Here is a 20,267-nt window from a genome sequence, read left to right on the forward strand (position 1 = left end):
GCAAAAGAAATTCTTGTGCAATATGGTGATTCTGGAACAAACAGTTTCATGTCTCTGGAGTCACTGTCCTCATGAAAGTTACTGAAATCACCATTTACAATGTTCATCTACTACTGTATTAACAGAAAATTGTTTCTCTTCTGCCATAGGTGAGGTTTGCTATGCTGGTTAGCCTTCAACATTCATACTGCAGTTAAAGGAATATATTTCTTTAATCCACAAATAATCAATCTCATTTTGATCTGTTATAATTAAGAAACAATATTCCCTGACTTCACTAGTGATTTCTGAAATCTACCCCTCTAATAGTACATTTATGCATTCCAAAGAGATTCTATATCCTCAACTCTGGAAACTGCCTTGCTAGGAGCTGAAGAAACCTCAGGGACAGACTTTTGGCCCCAACAAGCTCCCTTTTGGTAACACCTGTGATATTCACCAGAACCTCCGACTAACCAACTCCACAAGAAAGAGATGTCAGTGCACGCCTGGCCTCTTATCCCTCCATCTCACACCTTCCAGGAAATCCACATTGCCTGCTTTCAGCACAAGGCCTGTGCTGCAAGACAAACGTGTACTCTTTCTGGCACATACAATATATTGCATTATCATGTCAGAGTTTGAGTATCAGTCCGAAGTACATGCTATTCAAGTTTAATTTGTCTACTTGTACAGAACCTAGACAGCACTTTGCTCTAAAAAGGTCACATGAAAAATCATACATCAACCACAGAATGGGGAAAACTGGGTAAGTACACAAAGTTACTGCCTCAAACTAAGCTTAGGGTTGTCAGAGATCATTATAACTTCAAAAGCATATTTTCATTAAGACAAAAAAGCAGTAACTGTCCTTTTTTTAAAAAAAAAAAGGGTCTTTATCCAAAATTCAAGCTATTACCCTAAGGAACGGTAAGTATAACAGCTCTTCATTGGTGCAGAATTGCATGTCCTTAGACTACCTGAGAATGATTAACAAGAGCTCTCTAAATGGTTACTTAATTTCTGAGATGACTGTGTAATCTGCAGTGATAAGTTACTTCCTCATCCTACAGGCTCATGGAAATCTTCCACCCCGGCTAAATAACCTGAGTGAACAAGACCATTTCATCTGCTGATTATAGCAAATAAATAAAAAGCTTGCAACAGGAAGACGAGATCAGCCCTTTCAGCTATGTAACATTGCCATCTAGTGATCATCTCTAGGTGTTACGCACGAGAGGGCCCACCTGGTTGTGCTTAAATCTCCTGGCCTTATCCTGCCTGCATCACCAGGGAACCTCACACCTGCAACTCCGTCTTGGCTGACAAAAGTCAGGCAAACCAATTTGTAACAGTGTTGGAGAGACATCTTTTCTATATATGCTGCGCATATATATTTTCAGGACAAGTGGATACAGACCAAATGCTGGCTCCTAATCCATTGACCAAAAAAGATTTTGTTTACCCTACTTAAGGCTCTAAGTTAATGGTGATCTATAAAGGGAGGGATAATAGAAGAAATTGCCTGCAAGTCAACAGTGAGGGTAACTACTGGAAAAGAGAAAATTTTCAACAAACACTTATTCCATATTCAGATTTGAAAACTCAGCAGATAATCATTCACTATGATTAACCTTGGCTAAAGAGCAGTTTTCCACAACAGGAATAATACAGATACCCAAGCCATTAAAAATGGGGAGAGGGACAACAGTGGGCAACAATAAAAACAATCACCAAGTGAAGAAAAATGACCAGAGAAAAGCCTTTAAGGATGAAAGCACACGAGAATCCACTCAATGTGGAGAGCTTTGAAGTTTCTGGCAGTGCCAGCACTGGGCAGTCTGAGAGGCAGTATTTGTGTGGTACTGGCTGTGTACCTGCATCACAGGGTATTTTGAGAGGTAGATGATAATGATGATTTTTGCCCTCCGGTCTGCCTATGTCTGACTCAGATGATGGCCAATGGAGGAGATCGCAGGAGTTTGGGAGACTCCAGATGGGCCACTCAAAAAATTTACTGCTAATCTGAAACTCTGCTATGCCTAGGCAAACAGCAGGTCTAAATAGCTTCACAGGGAGAAAACAAAAGTAATCATTGACTTATATACTGCCCCCTGCCAAACCCTGGGTTGCTAGCACATAGCACGCACTTTCAATTTAAAAAACAACCAAACAAAAAATTTTAAAAAGTCATTCAAAACCTAGAGTGAAAGTTGAGCAATAAGGGTTTACTTTCGACCATTAGACATGCTTTAAAATATGCTGGAAGCAGCCAGAACTAGAAAAGACAAATCATCAAAAGAATCAAACTAGTGGCAAGTCCGAGTCATCAAAATGAAAAGACTCAGAGAGAAAAGCAGAAAGTGAGCACGATAGTACAATGACATAGATAAAACAATGAAAAGTTGTTTACCTGATGTCTCATTATTCTCGACTGTTTGACAAGGCAATTACTGTCAACATTTAGCACCTTCCTATGTCTTCCAGCAAACAAGGTCTAATTTTTCATCCTTTTGAGGAAGCTCATCACACCAAAATGTCAAGAATAACTAATGAGTTTTTGGTAAACACTCGGCAGAAAATCCATTTATAGGGTCAGTTGCATGTGCATTCAGCTCCTTCTGTGCAGGCTTCTAATTTGCTATCATTCCTCCCCATAATTTGAGCACTTACAGGGAAAGCATAAGTATTCTTCAGAAATAAATAAATACGAGCCAACAGCAAAATAACCTGTGGAAGAACAATGATCACCTGTCTGCCTTTTTAACAAAGATGTACTGAAAAGATCCATAATTATCATCTAAGAAGATGCACACTGCCTACAAAAGCTGAGTAGTTGGAAGAAGACAGCACAGCAAAAGCTGCAGATATCTATGTTTCTCTCCCCATCCTAAGTATAAATTTCTCATAAAAAAATTTACATAAATACAGATCATGAGCTGATGAAAGTGTATGGTCTATTTCCCTGACCTGGGGAAAGAAGCTAATTTAGAACAGACTTAATGAGATATCCTCCCTTCATACTTTTTTCTGCTCCTCTGCATACTGTTCTGTTGCTAGCATTCTGAGTTCAACTTTTTGATGCATTTTGGTGCTGTAAGAGAAAGATTCAGAAAACTAGCAAGCACTATTGGCTGAAGGACTAATTCAAAATATACAACAAAGATTGACTATATTGTTTCTTAGACCTTGCTGTTTCTGAGCACAGAACACTGTAGAACTGTTTTCAACTGCACTTTAATCATTATTTACTTCCTTTTTAATTCTTATAACTGAGTGGGCTCTTTCTTTTAAGCTGATTTTTCAGAAAAAAACAAAGTCCATATTTTGGATTAGGCACTGACTAAAATGCAACCAGAAAATAAAGACCGGAATCTAAGCCTGCCTCTTCCCAGCTACATATCTTAACTACTAAACCACAAACACACGCTCTGGGGACAGAACTTCAAAACTAACACACAGCAACATTACCCTTCTCTAAGTGTGATTAAAAAGAAATCAGTCACATGAAACTGCATTTTGTAGGGAGTCTCCTACCATAGACCCTCTCCATGAGCACTTGCAGAATGGAGCAGCCCACAAGCCAGAGGCAGAAGAACAATTTCATTTCTATGCCTGCAGAAGGTTCAGACATCATTTAATACCTGAGCTGCTTCACTTGTCAAGACAAGGATAAGCCCTAATATGTGTAGAGGGACAGTGCAGACACTTGGGGAACTTCAGTCAAGCAAAGCTGCCCCTGTTTAAGTTAGAAGTCTCCAGGGTTTAAACAGTAGCTATACAAAGTTCTTTGGGTCATAATTTAGGATTCAAGGACCTGAATTTATCCTAAATCCAATCTCAAGCACAAAAATTCCAACTTACACGTGGCCTTGTGCCTACCATCTCTCCATACAATGAGCCTTGAGCTGTAAGGGAGGTTCCTAAACTCTATGGGACCACTAACACAGTAACTGCAGTCAAAAGTTGCAGTAGGAACACTCAGAGGGAGATGAAACTGGAACAACCCTGCAGCAACAGGGAAACAAAACCATTCGCATGCAAAAGGTATTAATCTACAGCCAAGTCTGCAAAATTGCATGCCTCGAAATTGTTTCTCTTGCTCTAACAACCCTGCTATGGAGAGCGATTGATAGAGAACCTCTGAGCCATCTTCTTCTGTATCTGTCGTAGTGCTTTGCAGATTTTATGGCCATCCAACAATACCCTTTTCTTTCTGTAATTGGCTCTGCTCAATACTTCACAACCATTTTTATTCTCTGGCTCTCCAGAGAGTTAAAAGGATTTAGACTTTAACTCAGGAGAGAAATTAAACCTCTAATTAGACCAGGTGTGTCTAGGATTGCATTCCCCAGGTAACTTAAATAAATCTACTTTCATTTTACAAATTTATAAATCATTAGAATGCAAAACCTGTAAATAGGAATTAGTCAGAAGCTTAAAACCATACTGAAACACCAGGAATGAGTGCATGCTTCCCACACTGAAAACATCCCGGTGAAGCATTAAATTCGTGATCCAAAGCTCAGTGGAATTAGTGAAAAGAGACCCATAGGGGTTTGGATCAAACCTGAAACCCTGCAGGCATACAGCGTTTAACCAGATAGATCTGCCCTGGCTTGACAGAAACAGCTCAGGAGCTGCAGATTAGCTTACCCAATGAGTTATATGAGCTTCCCAAGACCCATGTAGAGGCTTTGCCTAAAGGATGAGAGCATGAATAAAGATGGACCTGTGGTGCTAAGTGCTTCTGAACAAGAAAGTCTGCCTGCAGCTTAGAGAAAATTAAAGTGCAAAAGAAGAAACAATTTGCTTAAGGTCATATAGGAGAATCAGAATTACTATACATAGTGTATGAATCCAGTTCTTGTGCCTCATGTCCTAACCCCGAGCTCTGCCTGCTGCATTGGAATATTTTGCACTTTACTCTCTGGCTAACACTACTGGTGCAGGAAAAAGCAGGTCTTCCTGAGATAAACAGTCATCAAACTCACTCTTTGCAAGGAAGAAAAGGTTATCCTGATAGCTCTCCTGAGCAGATAGATCTGTGGAGAGAGGTTACCCACGTGCAAATCAAAAAGCCCTTGAAGGACAGGGCTGTTCGTATCTCAAAGGGTATTTCTGCACTATTAGTTGGATTGCTTCACTGTCCAAGAAAAAACACCTGTGAAATCAAGTAAATGGCATTTATGGTTTACCCATGCTAATCTATAAGGATGAAACCTGCTCACATTGGTCAGTTAAGTATCCACTGATTTTCTCAATCATGGAACAAATGCTGGCATGTCAGTAATTAAAAAAAAAAATGCCTTTTGAGGTATTCATCAACCTGAACGTCTGCCAGGGAATTCAGAAAAGCAATGGCCCATATTAAGGTTATTATACAAAAGGTTTGAAAGGGTTACTGTCTTTGCCTTATACTAGATCTACTAAGAGTTACACATGGAAAATAATTACATACAATATACACCTCTGAAAGGGAATGAACTCCTCTAACATTGGTTCAGAGTGTATACAACTTTCCCTAGGACGCGTCTCTACTCAACTTACTCATAAATCTTCTCCATGGACAAAGCAGTCATAACAGCTAGCAGGCATTGCAAAACATCAAAGCAAAGATACTAAAGAAAGGTGACTTTGAGAATCACATTGCAACTAAGGACAAAGCAAATATGACTTAAAATAACCAAAGGAATAAAGTTGAGTAAAATGAGACTTGGATCCTAGTATTTTAGATAGATTTTGACATATACAAGAAAGAAAATACTGTTAAAAGCCAGTTTTCAGAGTCTATTTCATATTTTGCTTTTAATTCAAATAAGCAGGAAAACAAATCTCTCATTAAAGACAGATTCCACATTTCAAGTCTGTAGAAGCCCTTAGCTCTTCTTTATGCAGCAGCTGTAGCTAGTGATACTACATTTCCTCAGTTTACCTACTTTTTATTAAATGATAATCAGCATGGAGTCCAAGGCTGTAGCCATGGCACAATTCTAAAATTTCTTTCTTAGAAAAGGGTAATGACTGGAAATTAATGAAGAGTTGTTTATCTGGTTCAATTTTAAAAGCAACTTAAAGCACATATTTTCATTACTACCCATCATCTTCTGTATTAGCCACTGAGATAAGTGCAGATGAAGTATAGCCTCTAGTCCACCTTTTTAGTTTATTATTCACAGAAGAGAGCCTATTTATATGAAAATAATAAATTTTTAAACTTTTCGTAAGATAAGAGTAGGACACTGGTCTAGTCGTATCTAATGATTTTTTCCTCCCAGATTACAAGTTAAGATTCTGTACTTCAATTCTATCAAAGAGATGGGAGGGCGGGGGGTGTCCTATAATACCGCATGAGTCTTTGTATGATCCTTTTACACATGAAAATCAGATTCCCCACAGAGGGGGTTCTCAAGATATTTTATATATAAATACACACATACATATACATACAGAGATATATGTGAACATTTTGCTTTCTAGCAAGAATCTAGTTAGAATATTTCATTGCAATTCCAGGTACACACATTTGGAAAGTTAGGATAGACCTTGGACTGTCCGGTCCCCTGAGTCAGAGGAGCACGAGTGTGGGAACAGTGACTTTCCATTTGTGGACACTGAAATTGTAACGAACCAGCTGTATCGGCTGAATGTTCACAAGTCCATGGGGCCTGATGGGATTCATCCCAGAGTACTGACAGAGCTAGCAGATGTTATGGCAGGACCCCTCTCAATCATCTACCAAACGTCTTGGGAGTCTGGGTAGGTCCCCGCTGACTGGAAGCTAGCCAACGTTATTCCAATCTACAAGAAGGGTGTGAGTGAAGACCCAGGGAACTACTGTTAGTCTAACCTCAGTACCTGGAAAAATTATGGAGAAGACTATACTGGGTACTACTGAAAGGCATTTAAAGGCTAATGCAATCATCAGACACAGTCAAGACAGGTTCACAAGGGGAAAGTCCTGCTTAACTAATTTCATATCCTGCTATGATAAGGTCACCCACCTAGTGGATAAAGAGAAGGCAGTGGATATAGTTTTTCTGGATTTTAGTAAGGCTTCTGATACTGTCCCTCATGGCATCCTTCTGGACAAGCTGTCCAACTGTGGGATAAGCAGGTTCATGGTGTGCTGGGTGGAGAACTGGCTGAACAGCAGGGCTCAAAGGGCTGTAGTGAATGGGGCTACAGCTGGCTCGTGACCGGTCACCAACGGTGTTCCTCAGGGTTCAATTCTAGGGCCGTTCCAGTTCAATATATTTATCAACCATCTGGATGCAGGAGTTGAATGCACCATTAGCAAGTTTGATGATAATACCAAACTGGGAGGTGCTGTTGACTCTCTCGAGGAACAAGATGCCTTGCAGAGGGATCTAGATAGATTGGAGCATTAGGCAATGACTAATGGGATGAAATTTAACAGGTCCAAATGCCAGATTCTGCACCTCGGATGAAGAAGCACTGGGCACAAGTATAAATTGGGAGAGGACTGGCTTGAGAGCAGCCCTGCAGAAAAGGATATGGGGGGCTGGTTGACAACAGGCTCAATAGGAGTCAGCAGTGTGCCCTGACAGCCAGGGGGGCAAACCACATCCTGGGGTGCATCAAAGACAGTATAACCAGCTGGTCAAAAGAGGTGATTATCCCGCTGTATTCAGCATTGGTGCGGCCTCACCTTGAATACTGTGTGCAGTTCCGGGCCCCACAATTTAAAAAGGATGTAAAGGTTCTTGAACACATCCATAGAAGGGCAACAAAGCTGGTGAAAGGGCTGGAAGGAATGTCCTATGAGGAACAGCTAAGGACTTTGGGCTTGTCTAGTTTGGAGAAAAGGAGGTTGAGAGGCAACCTCATTGCTCTCTACAGCTTCCTGAGGAGGGGAAGTAAAGGGAGGTGCTGATGTCTTCTCCCTGGTATCCAGCGATAGGACGTGTGGGAGTGGTTCAAAGCTGTGCCAGGGGAGGTTTAGACTGGACATTAGGAAACATTTCTTTACCAAGAGGGCAGCCAAACACTGGAACAGGCTTCCTAGAGAGGTGGTTGATGCCCCAAGCCTGTCAGTGTTTAAGAGGCATTTGGACAATGCCCATAACAACATGCTTCAACTTTTGGTCAGCCCTGAATTGCTCAGGCAGTTGGACTAGATGATTGTTGTAGGTCCCTTCCAACTGAAATATTCTATTCTATTCTGAGATGGCTGCAACACAGATGTATCTTTTTTATTTACAAAATAAATCGACTAGGATCTCTATGCAAGCCTGAGATTGCCTGAGGTTATGTGGTGTGGGGTTATGGAACTGGCCCTGTATCTGCCGAGCTCCACCCCGGTGGCCTGCTGAAGTTCCAGTACAGGTTAGTATCACCAAAAACTTGGTGTGATCTAAACTGAAAGTGTTTCCAATACCAGCCTTACTTAAAGTTTCTAAATAAAATCATGTAGTAACGAAAAAAAAAAGATGAGGGGAAAAGGAGAGAAGGTCTGTAGTGCCTTTTCTGTTGTGGGCATCTTACAATGTTATTACTGAATGAAGCTCAAACCCATCTGAAGGTTTCCATAAACATTTGAGGTAGGGTTCTCATTCCATAAGAGGCAACATCAAAGTCACAATAAAACTGCGGTGACACAAATACAAAGAAAACTCCTTCAAGAATTGACTAGGGGTAACTTACAACTGCTCATGTAGTATATGTGCTGTTCTTGCATACCACACAACACCTTTGAGGAGTACTGTAAACACAACACAACAGTGAAGAACTTCATCCAGAGAAATGCACAGAGGCTGCCTGGGTGTCCATCTCTTCAGTGCTACCCAAGAATATTTTGTGTTAGCAAAGTGCCTACTTCCTCTGTTGTGGGCTCATTAAGCAGTGATCTGCTCTTGTTCAGAGAAGCCACACAGCAGAGCTGTAAGGAGTGTCCATAAACCAGCAGCACAGCTGAGAAGGGTAGTCACTGGTTTTAAGACCTTTGGCAGCATGCAATACGGTGGCTTTTCCACAAAGGGCTGGCAGAGAGCGAACGTGTCCTCAAGGTACATTGAAGAAAACATACAGAAAAAGTGTTACAACCTACTTGGATCAGGAACACAGCTTGTCAAAGTCAACAACTTAATGAGGGCCCACTTTCTGTGGCTCTTCATGTCAGGGTCTCTTTAAAAAAAACCCAAACCCCTCCTTTTACTTTTATAGGCCATTGTGAACTGCCTAGAAATACTGACTTTAATGTGAATCCCTAATCCTTGAAGAACTCTGAGCATTTAAGAGGAAAAATATTCCAAATTCAACTTCCTACACCTCTTTACCGTACCACAAATAGAGGTGTCACTTTTCTTTTTTTTGAGGGTCAGACATCTCTGAGGACTCCGTCCTGTAATGCACTGATGTAGGAGACACACCACCCACTTCATCTTGCTTAGCATAGTACATACAGGGAAACAACTCTGAATTTGACAGCCTTCTAGTGGCAGCCCTGTACTGCCATGTCGTCAAATTACAGTCCACACTGGAGGTAAACGGAAGGGAGGAGGGCAAGGACTGAGCCTGCAATCAAAATGAAGTTTGCAGCTGGTATTAGCACTCCCTGAGAGTTCAATATATCCCACAGAATCCATAGAAATATATATTCATACATTCCCCATTGTCACAGGTGTTTTTAAATGCATAACCAAAATACTTCCTAGTGCTCAATATTTCACATGATGTCAGAAGGCAGGGGTACCTCACAAAGCATTTTGAGGTATTTAGAAGCTCTTCACACAGTTCAATAAATACTAGAATTTAGTTACACTTAATTTCGAAAGGTCATCAAGGCTTTTACACTGCTGCAGCAAAGGAACTGTTCTTGGGATCTTTATCTAGTCCGAAAAAAACATACATCATTCTACGCATGTGACAAAACAAGGTTTCTGTAATCCTTGACCTTTGGCAGTACACATGAAGGCTGTGTCAAAACTACATTTGAGCCCCAAGCAATAGGTGACCCTTTAAGCCACAGGAACAAAAAATACTTTTACAAACTTACAAAGCAATTGTATAAACAATCTGAAGAACCACTTGACTTAAGGAAGGACAATTAGAATTATATAAACTATAGAAACAAATGTAACTATATCTGAATTGTTTCAGTACCATATACCTGATCTTTAGCTCAGTAAACTCTTATGGGTTAGACTGAAACTTTTATGAGGATGAATGCTCTCCCACAGGTCTTGTAAATTCCCCAAAACCTAGATTAACCCGATCCCAGGTGTAACCATTTAGGGGCAATTCCTATATTTCTGAAGGACAGCAAAAGAAAAGATATCTTCTAAAGACAAACAACAGAAATAGAAGTTTCTGTTGCCATGAATGTTGTCTCATACAGTAGTAGATCTCAAGCAACAGAAAAAGCCAATTTCTTGATTAGTTCTGGTTAATCAGGGAGTAGTATTGTCCTAAATTTCAGCCTGAAATATACTGTACTTTGTGTCTTTGCTACGCAGGTTCTTCAGTGAAAAAATCAGTATAAGTCGAACTTATTTTATGAGTAGCTAATGCAGGGATGACAATGTAGGGCATAAATTTTTGCTTCCCACCGTGGCACATACATAAATATGAGAAACCTCACAGAAGGTGGATCTTGGCATTTCATAAAATATACTGGAGGAAAATGGTTTAGAATAATCCAGTTGAAGAAGAAGAAAAGAATGAACTCTTTGCTTATTTTTAGTTACATTGTAGTTTCACCTAAAGGTCTGAGAAGAGAGCCATAGCTGCTGTGCCAAGCACTCTGCTGTTGCAGATGCGTCTCAGCCTGTGAAACTGTTTTTTTCCCCTCCATTCACTCTCATTAATATTCTGTGATGCTCCATATGAAAGATGCTTATATAAAAATACATATTATTTTACTAGACATCTCTATGTTTATCAGGTAAGAGAAATTATCAGCCTAGCAATACCCTGCATTGGCAGAGTGGCTCCTGACGAACTGGGGCCCAAATCTGAATCCTAACTACAAACATGCTTACTTAGAGTGAGCATGATTAAAACTCTGGATCTATGTTTCTCAGCTGGTCACATCATCTAAAACAGGACAGACCAATCCCGGCTATAAATATACCCACATTTTAAGGAATTCAACATTTGGACTCTTCCTAGAGATCCAGGGCATTATAATTCAGGTAACATTAGATTACAGGCAGAATATGCTTTTGAAAACTAATGGTTCGACTCCATTCCAATAGCTCAGCAATGCCTTGTATGCAGAACATACAATATTTTAACAGGATATGGTGAGGAGCAAGAGGCATTCCTTGGCAACAGACCTGTGGCCTTCATCCTGCTGCGGAAGGCCATCACTGGACCAGGAGCAGTAGTGACCGTTTCCATCCTGAACCCACCAGAACAGCTGCAGCCTTCTGGGACAAAGGACCCCAGAGCAAAGGCGAGGAGAAGAGGCAAACTCAGCTTTAAAGAGGGCAGTCTGTGTGACAATCTCCTGGAGGACTTTGGGCTTCACCCACCTTAGAACCACTCATTTATCTGGAGAGAATATTTTTATCACCATTGAGTTGATGAGAGTGGTGGATGAAGGGTGAGTGAGACTGTGACTACTGGACTTAACTCAGTCTCATAATACAAACACTTTTATTATGCAGGGAGAACTCCCATGTGGTCTACAGAGGACCTTAAACTAAGTCTGTTCTCACATGTTTTTCTGAATAGGGATTGATTTAAACAAGTGCTTTTTCTTAAAGCAAGGGCTTAAGTTGTAGAGAAATCAATAGAAGCATTTATCAGGAAAAGGTAAAAATCAGTTACTTTTGATTCAGAATGAACACCGTGGGCAAAGTAGGTTCAGAGTACATCCCTCTACACAAGCAGAATTAGAATTTGTAGTGGGTGTGTAATATAATTAGCTAATTCTGAGCACCAATCTTTCAACATCAACCTAAAATCCCCCTACAACTAAAATGTTATCAACTTTCATTAGCAGTAAAAGCAAAAAAAATCAGTAAACTCAGTGCTGGAGATAGACTGTTATTTAGCTGGTCAATAAACAGCAACTACAGCAGTTTCAGCTTTTGTTTGGGGATTAGCAGGACTGATAATGAAAAGTTTACAAGAGTAATAATCCTGCACAAATTGCTTCTTAATGTACTTTCATGTAAAAATAACAGTAACTACACTAGTACATAGATATGCCTTGAATACACATGAACACTCTTGGAACAACATGTGGCTTAGGGTGACAGGAAGTCTTCAGTGCTGTGAATAAATTGGTTATAAAATGCTGATACTCCTAACATTTTTTGCTATATTTTTAACTCACAGCCACTAACACCCCCCATTTTGTTCTCCTACCTGCTGTCTCCTTTTCCTCTTCTCTACCTTGCTACCCCTTTTAGTTATCTCTTCTGAAGCAGCTAGCTTAAGGTGATTAACAAATCTTTGACACCTGCAGGTTGTAGCATTAGGATCACCTCTCCAGCAGGCCTTCCCTAGAGGATCAGAGGTGGGTGGGGTTTCTGCTGTTGAAGACATTCCCTGGAAACAACAGTGGGAACAAAAAGACACTTCAGAAGCCAAGAACTGTGACACTGGTGTTCCCAGGGCTGCTGCATGCCAAGATTTCCACGTAATGCTGGCATATCTTGTAGCTCTTTAATGTTTTCTCTCTGGAAGAGCTGCAGAGATGGCACAGGCTAGAAATGACACTGCAAACTAGAGATTACCCGCCTGTTCTCCTGCTAGGCACCAGTGGCAAAGTGCCATCAAAAGCAAACAAACCACCTCTTTTCCTATATTTTCTGTTCTGCTTTAGGTGTGTCCACACTGACACAGAGCAGGTAGGACAACACAGCAGTAAAGCCATACTGTGCTGTCTTACACGTGCCAGAAGGGGTATCTTCAGACAAGGGTTAGGATACAGCATAGCAAGTGACACTGGAGGCTGAAAACTACAGGAGGACAGTTGGACAAAAAGGTACAAACAGAACAGTGGGTTCTACCGAATTTTTTAGCAATGCTTAGCTACCTTTCCCCACCATTCATATGTCAGAAACTTCTCTTTTTTCAAACTGCTCCAGCCTCCCTTCTTTGCCATTAATTTCCCAGCAGTCCTGTTGCTTGTCCTGGGAGGCATGGAGGTGATGGAGAAAGGGTACTGCTCTCATATCCAGTGAGTGTAGGACAGACAGGCAGAGGAGTTTGCCCAGATAAACGTTACTCTGAGAGCAGACATTTCCTTTTGACCTAGGGATCATACTGGTTTCATGCTTGTATGTCCATATATTTTCATTCTCCCATGTCTAAACCTGCCAGAATCAGCAGATGGACATTCCCCAGCCTCCCTAGAACCTCTGCATGCCTGCCTGATGTGCACCCATAGGATTGCCTCCACACCGGGCACAGCAGCAGCGGCAGCCATTTCCATTCGAAAAATACAGCACAAAGCAGAGTTCAGCAATTAATGTACCACTGCAGAATACAAGTCAGTAATTCCCCTCTCTCATCCTCAAGTTTCAGCCCCTCACCTCCCATCTCCCAATAGGATGTACTTTGGCCCAGTCAATGTCACTTTCCCTCTGTCTTGCCCAATTAATTTTGATTGTTTTAAGCTAAGTGCGACAGCTTCAACAGGAGAGCAGCTGAAGTCCCCTTACATCACAAGAGCCTACAACTTGGCACTTTCATTCTGTCTTGGGAGATATGGATTTGATCTCTCCAGCTGTGGAAGGAATTAAACTTAGGAGTGTGATCTCACCATAACATTGTCCTGTAAAGACAAGAAGGGGACACTGGCATCATTGCTCTGGTTAAACAAGCAGAGAGGGCCAGTCCCTGCTGCTTTTTTGTTTTACAGCGGGGGGGGGGGGGAGCAGGGAAGGGGAGGAATAAATGTTTGACATCAGGACATGGAGACATTGAATTCCCTTGGGGATCTACCTGAAGGAACCTGAGTCAATATTTTAGGGAAAGCAGTGTAAAGAACAAATGAGAAGTCAAATTCGTTCCTCATACCCTGTAACCACTGACAGTGCCTAGATGCCGATGCCTTCATTCCCAGAACTATTGCCTTGAGAGGAGAAGTGACAAAATTACATACAACTAAAAACACCTTACTGTCTGTCAGCATTTTCCCTGTAATTTGGCATCTCTCTCCTGTAATGGTGCAAAAATATACTGGGCTTTTTGTTTTTACTCTGCACAGAGAAATGGGTTGTCACAACACAAACAGTAATCTGACGTATACAGGGCAGGATCATGCCATGTTTTGCTGAAGGGCATTTTGATAGGTTTTTTCATATATTACTTTTGACTGAACCTGGTAATCAAACAGATGATAGAATAAAACTAATACTTACTGACTAAACCAGTGCCCGCTCCTCAGCAACCCAACTGTGTTCCCATGGCACAGAACAAGAGCACAATATGAATTCCCTCCTGTTCCCCTCAATAGAAAGGGACTTGGAGCATTTTCCAGGACACATGGGAGAGTACTCAAAAGGTCAAACTCATCCCGAATAGACTGATGCTGATGCCACAACAGCAACTGTTTCTAAGGAGAGTATTTATTTGAGAGCAGAATATGCCACTGCTCTTCTCTTATATTTAATTTCAGATAACATTTATGGTCCAAAGAAGGAAAAAAATAAGGGGTTTTTTCCTGTAACAATCCCCACCATCCAGCTATGCTCTCCAAAGGTAAACATAGGTCTAAACTTTCTCCCCATCCCTAAATTAGCTCCTAATTAGAGAATTAACTGTATGACACTCTTATGCAAAAAACTTTGTAGGATAAACCAGAAAAAGATGACTACAAAGCTGTCAAGCACCTATGCCCATAAGATGGTTCACTTATATTTAAGGGGCCAAAAAACCGAAATCATTTTACTGAATATATGGACAACTATTCACAGCATCAGAATTAACATAATTCAAATTATAATGGATCTCTTCAAAAGGGGACTGCTATAGTAATTACATAAGGCATTCTAAGTGGGAAACAAAGCTAACTGCAAATTTCAGATGTTAGTTTATGCAAATACTGTAGCTGTAGTGTTCTGAAGAATTCCATTGTAAGCTGAATTGTCTATTTCTAATGCTATGAATAATTGCATACCCATTTATTCCTAATAACCTATTATTTATGTGCAATTTCTTTTGTCCTTCTAAATACTATGAAGTCATTTAGAGAAACCACCTACATGACAACTTACCAATTATCCTTATAAAACCTTGTATTGCTTTGGATTAGTTACACACATAATTAAATGCCAACTATTATATTCACATAAGTTAGCAAAAGTCTGTGAACCCCAGCAATGTAACTTTTCATGTAATTATAAACAACCATTTCTAAAAGGAAGTGATTTGTCTATAATCACCCCAGAACACAATCCAATTACACTCAGTTTTACCATTAAAAAAGATTAGTGAGGGCATGTATCAATATTTAAAAATGCAAATAACAGCCACCATTTTCCAGACCATCCCCAAAACAAACTCATTCACTGCTTTACTCTTCCAGTGCACCAATATTGCAGTCACTCACACACATGCCCAGCAGTACACCCATAAGCAGCCCCATGGCACCATGCATTTACACTCCATATTCACCTCAGGATACACTGACATTGCATTTGGCCACTGGGCCACAATTTGGCTCAAGGTTGGCAAATTGGATTTCTCAAGCTTATTGCATCCATGCTGTGAGACTTGGCTTTCCTCTGGGTCGCACTGCTGTGCACCGGTGTTGCTCAGAGGGGCTGCGCTCAGGCTCTTGGCCAGCGCACAGGTCTAGGTCCCACCGTGTTCTGCAGCAGTGGGGAATGGCCATTCCTCCCAGCATAGTCATGCGGGCTGACAGGCTGCCACTGTGCCACATATACTTACTGTCATATCCCTACCACCTGGGCAGAGTGAGGCAGCCCACTGTTGCCAGGAGCATAGCAGAAGACACTGTCTGGTATCTCTGCCACCTTTATACTATAGACATCAAGGATGCCCTGGCTTCTTTAACCATAGAAGGGCCACCTGGCAGCACCCATCTTCAATCCACCGCTTGCCTAAAGGCAGCACTGGCTACACAGATCAAAAGTACTACCAGACTGAAGACCCATTACGTCCACTTCACAGGCACTGGTAAAGGCCATCAGAGTGCACAATTTCCATACCTTCAGAAAGTCAAGCCCCATGCTGCTTGGCCAGGCACCTCCCGCCTGCCCCCACACAGAGATGACAGCATCATCAGGATACCAATCTGCAACATGGTATACGCCTTGCCAGACAGCATGAAGAGCTGAAATGCTTATTCTTTCATGAACATTGAGAAGTCTAGTCAACCTGGGCTTTTGGTGAAAACAGAAGCAACATGGAAAGATCGTGACAGCACCGAAAAGTCGCAAGGAGAAGACAGAGCTGGCGTGTGCCCTCCAGAGCCCAGAGAATAAAGCACAAGCTTGTCAGGGCAAGCCAATACACTCTCCCTATCCCACAATGAGTCAGTCAGAGCAGCTTCCTTGGGGAAGGCCATAACTACAGCACCTCAGAGTAAATGCCCAAGAGCTATTTGCTACAGAGAGCCACTTGCCCTAACCAAAGATCTAAACAAACCATGCATGTGCTGTGACAGCCCTGTTGAGGAGAACAAGTTGAGAGCAGCCAATCTACAAACCAAGCAGCCCAGCTTGGCAGGTTGACATCTCCCATACAGTAAATAAGGAAAAGCAGAGCACCCAAGAACTAGGCTTAGCATGCCCAGCATGCTGAATGGGAGCAGCAGAGGGAGGGCAGACATCACTGGAGCTAACTGCTAGAAAAGACTGCAAAATGTAGCACATCTGGAAACCCACCTTTCCCCTCTCCAGCGGCAGGGAGAGATGGGGAGCTGAAACACAGAGCCTGAAGGCACTTCTTGAGCTTCAGTGTCTACCTCTCCCTTTAGCCTCCAGCAAATAGTACGTGCTTTCCCTTCAAAACAGCCCCTCTGGCAGATGATTTGTCATGCTATTTTAAATAGACTCATCTTGGTTTATGTATGCAAATCTTTTCTTAGATCTTTGTTTGGCAATGCCTACACTATCTTTTGAAACTTGGCCCTTGCTAACATGAGTCCTTGCGACTGCAGTAATCATGGTTATGCAGCTCCCAGGTTAGAGATGGCTCCTGCCTGGCCATCATGTCTGTGGGCAAACCACACAAAAAAAAACATTCAAAGCATTTCTTTTCAAGCTCCTTTCCTCTCTTTAAGCTCACCATAAAATTGCTGTAGTGTCTCAGCAGCTCCCATGCCTGGTACACCATGCCTGGAGCTACCATAGGGGATGGCAGAGTGGCTGTGGGATGCAGTGGGACCTGCAGGGGAGAGACGAGCTGCCATGGGCAGGTTACAGATGCAACAAGCAGGATTCAGTCCTGGAGGATTCCATATCTTAAAACAGGACTTCACGTACATTGGTGCAAATGAGTGTACGTGTAATCCATGGGCCAGGAAGGAAGGGGAGCTCAATTTGCCTGAAGGGATCTTGGCTTAACTTTTGGTTTCTTTAGTTTCAATTCATTCTGTATTTATGTTAATTCATTTGCAATGAAATGATGTGTTTGATTTCCCTCTTTTTCCAATTGAACTGCTCCTTACTCAATGAACATGATTTGCCATATTGACTCCCTTGATACACTTTCCTTGGTGCGTCAGCATCCACCTCCGCTTCTGTGCACTGAAAGGCTGCAGCATTTCCCAAGGTTAGCCATACCCTAGCTAACACTGTCTTGTCTCTTCCTTTTACCTTCAGTGATTTTGACTTAATTCTGGACTTCGAGCAGTTTTCCTTCTGAAGCAAACTCAGGCTACTTCTGTTATTGTTATTCTGGAGGGTCTGTCATATCAGCAAACAGCTTTGTATTTACAGCAGTTAATAATGATACTTATTTTACTGCATTACATAGTTCTCTTTCTATATTAATGCATTTTTCATCTCTTTTGGTGCCCTTGGGCTTTCAGCACACAATTCATTTGTGGGCAAAGCCCTTGTATGGTCCTATATCGTAAACCGTTCAAAACACTGGCAGTGAAAAATGCAACATGAGAAAGCCCTGGAGGGCCTGTTCTCCACTGCACGGAAACTTTGAAATCACCCATGTATAAAATACACACTCTGTCTCTTTTGCTTCAGATTGCTTATTTAAATGGCAATAGTCAGGGCACAGGGGCTGGAAAGCCATAAAATGGCCTGCAAAAGCAATTAAGTGCCACAGAGACATTCACATTTGATAACCACAGAAGATTGTTTATTGCCCTGTTTACAACTCCACCATGAATACTGTGCTCCGCAGTAGGACAACAGGAGGCCTGAGCAAACCCCAGTGCTTCGACACATTTGCTGCTCTGCTGAGGGTCACAGCATCACCATGCAGGTGGCTTACCCAAGGCTTTTTGCTCCAAATTATAATCTCCAGCCATCTGGGGAACACACTCATCAAACACATACAGCCTTCAGAACCGCTCTCCTTTCCACGCTTGCTTGTTTTGTGTGCTCCCATTCCTCCACATCCTCCCACACCATGTTTTTTCTCTCTGCTAAGACCACAGCCAGGCTTTACTGCTAGAAAATCCTCAGGAGGGCAGGATTTAGACAGCATGGGGGTCTGCGTTTACCCCCACACTGCAACCACTGCTCACCCCAGGCAGGCTGGCACAAGAGGTCTGTCAGTCGTCAGGAGGGGAACTGACTCCCCCACGTATTTGCCCAAGCCTGGTCTGAGAGCTTAACCACATTTTTCAGACACTGGAGAACATCTCCTCTCACCTTTAAAAGTAGGCTGTGTAGCTCTGGACAGCCCAAGAGAGAAAACTCCAGTGGCAGGCCGGTAGGCTGTGGCAGCCATGGAAGACCCCACTTTCCCACTGCTCCTGAGGCAAGGTTCCCTCCACAACCTCCCCTCAGTGTGGCGAAGGCCCTGGGCTCACGTCTGACATGACACCACCAGGCGTCCCCACACGATTTTGGAGGGACTGAGGTGCAGGGAAGCTCAGCCTCCACCGCTGGTCCTTGTCCTACTCCAGTTAGCGTCCCGTCCTCCTGAGGCCAGGGCCGCCTTGTTTAACAGGGAGACTATTTATTGAATGGTGCCTTGGCAGAGGCAGCCTCCACCAGGCCATGGCCCAGCTCCCCCAGGCATGGACACCGTCCCCCAGGGCCCCCCTCACCAGCTGGCATAAGGTCTCACCACCTCACAGCCTCGGGGCATAAAGCTTCTATTTATATTCCCTCAGCATCGCAATAATAAGGTAACTTTTCCCTGGTGATGCACAAATAGCTGACTTTGCCTCTGGCACCACGGCAGCAAGGAAGGTGGGTGTTCAGAAGCTTACACGTTGCAAGTGAATACAAACACAGTGGCTGTGTTTGAAATAAACAAAAAGAAGAAAAAGAAACAGTTTTCTAAATAAATAACAGTCAGAAAAAAAAGACTCCATGCCATCAGGAAAAAACAGGGTAGATTGTGCTGGGAGACAGGATTAAAAAAATGAAAACTGTAGTCAGCATAAATACTTTCCCAAAGAATGAAAGCAGTGACCGGCCCAGTCACCTGCAGAAGTTATTTCGATCACTCTCTGTGCCTGCAGAAAAGAACTGAAGAAGACGGAAGAATGCAAGTGCTCCATTTTAGGTTGGTTGTTCTTTTTTTTTTTTTTTACATTTTTGGGGGACATATGTCTAATGCCTAAGATTATCCTGTATTTCATTTTTTCCTCTGAATATAAATACATTGCCTATGGATATATCAGAAATACACAATAATGAAACTGACTTATTTACCTTCTGAGGGAATACTAATGAGTGTTCTAGTAATGAAAACAGCTTCACTGGCTTGTAAAATGCAAAACAGCAGGGAACCCACTGGAGACCCCACAAGCATATGTCAATAAACTTACATTATTCACAAGTACACAACCCTCCCAAGACACCAGTTTCCCAGCCTCCTTTCATTTCCTGACTGCCTTATGTTTTAAGCAAAGTCAAAGACTAATTTTCTAGCTTCCTCAAGCCTCTAAAGTTTTTGCAGAAGCCAAATGATCATATTAAAAACTTTCCATTCAGATGCAAACTGAATATTTTATCTGCTAATACTTCATATTATCCAATCTACAAGTACTACAAAGTGCGATAGTAATACAATTTTAACTATGACCATAACATCTGAACGTAAATACATTTTACCAGAGTGCCCTAGCAATGCACTCAGACACAGCACTGATACAGTATGCTCTCATTCATAACACTGTTCTCTAGTTCCCTCCTTTGCAT

Source organism: Accipiter gentilis, chromosome 28 (genome assembly GCF_929443795.1).
Source record: "Accipiter gentilis chromosome 28, bAccGen1.1, whole genome shotgun sequence".
Lineage (NCBI taxonomy): Eukaryota > Metazoa > Chordata > Aves > Accipitriformes > Accipitridae > Astur > Astur gentilis.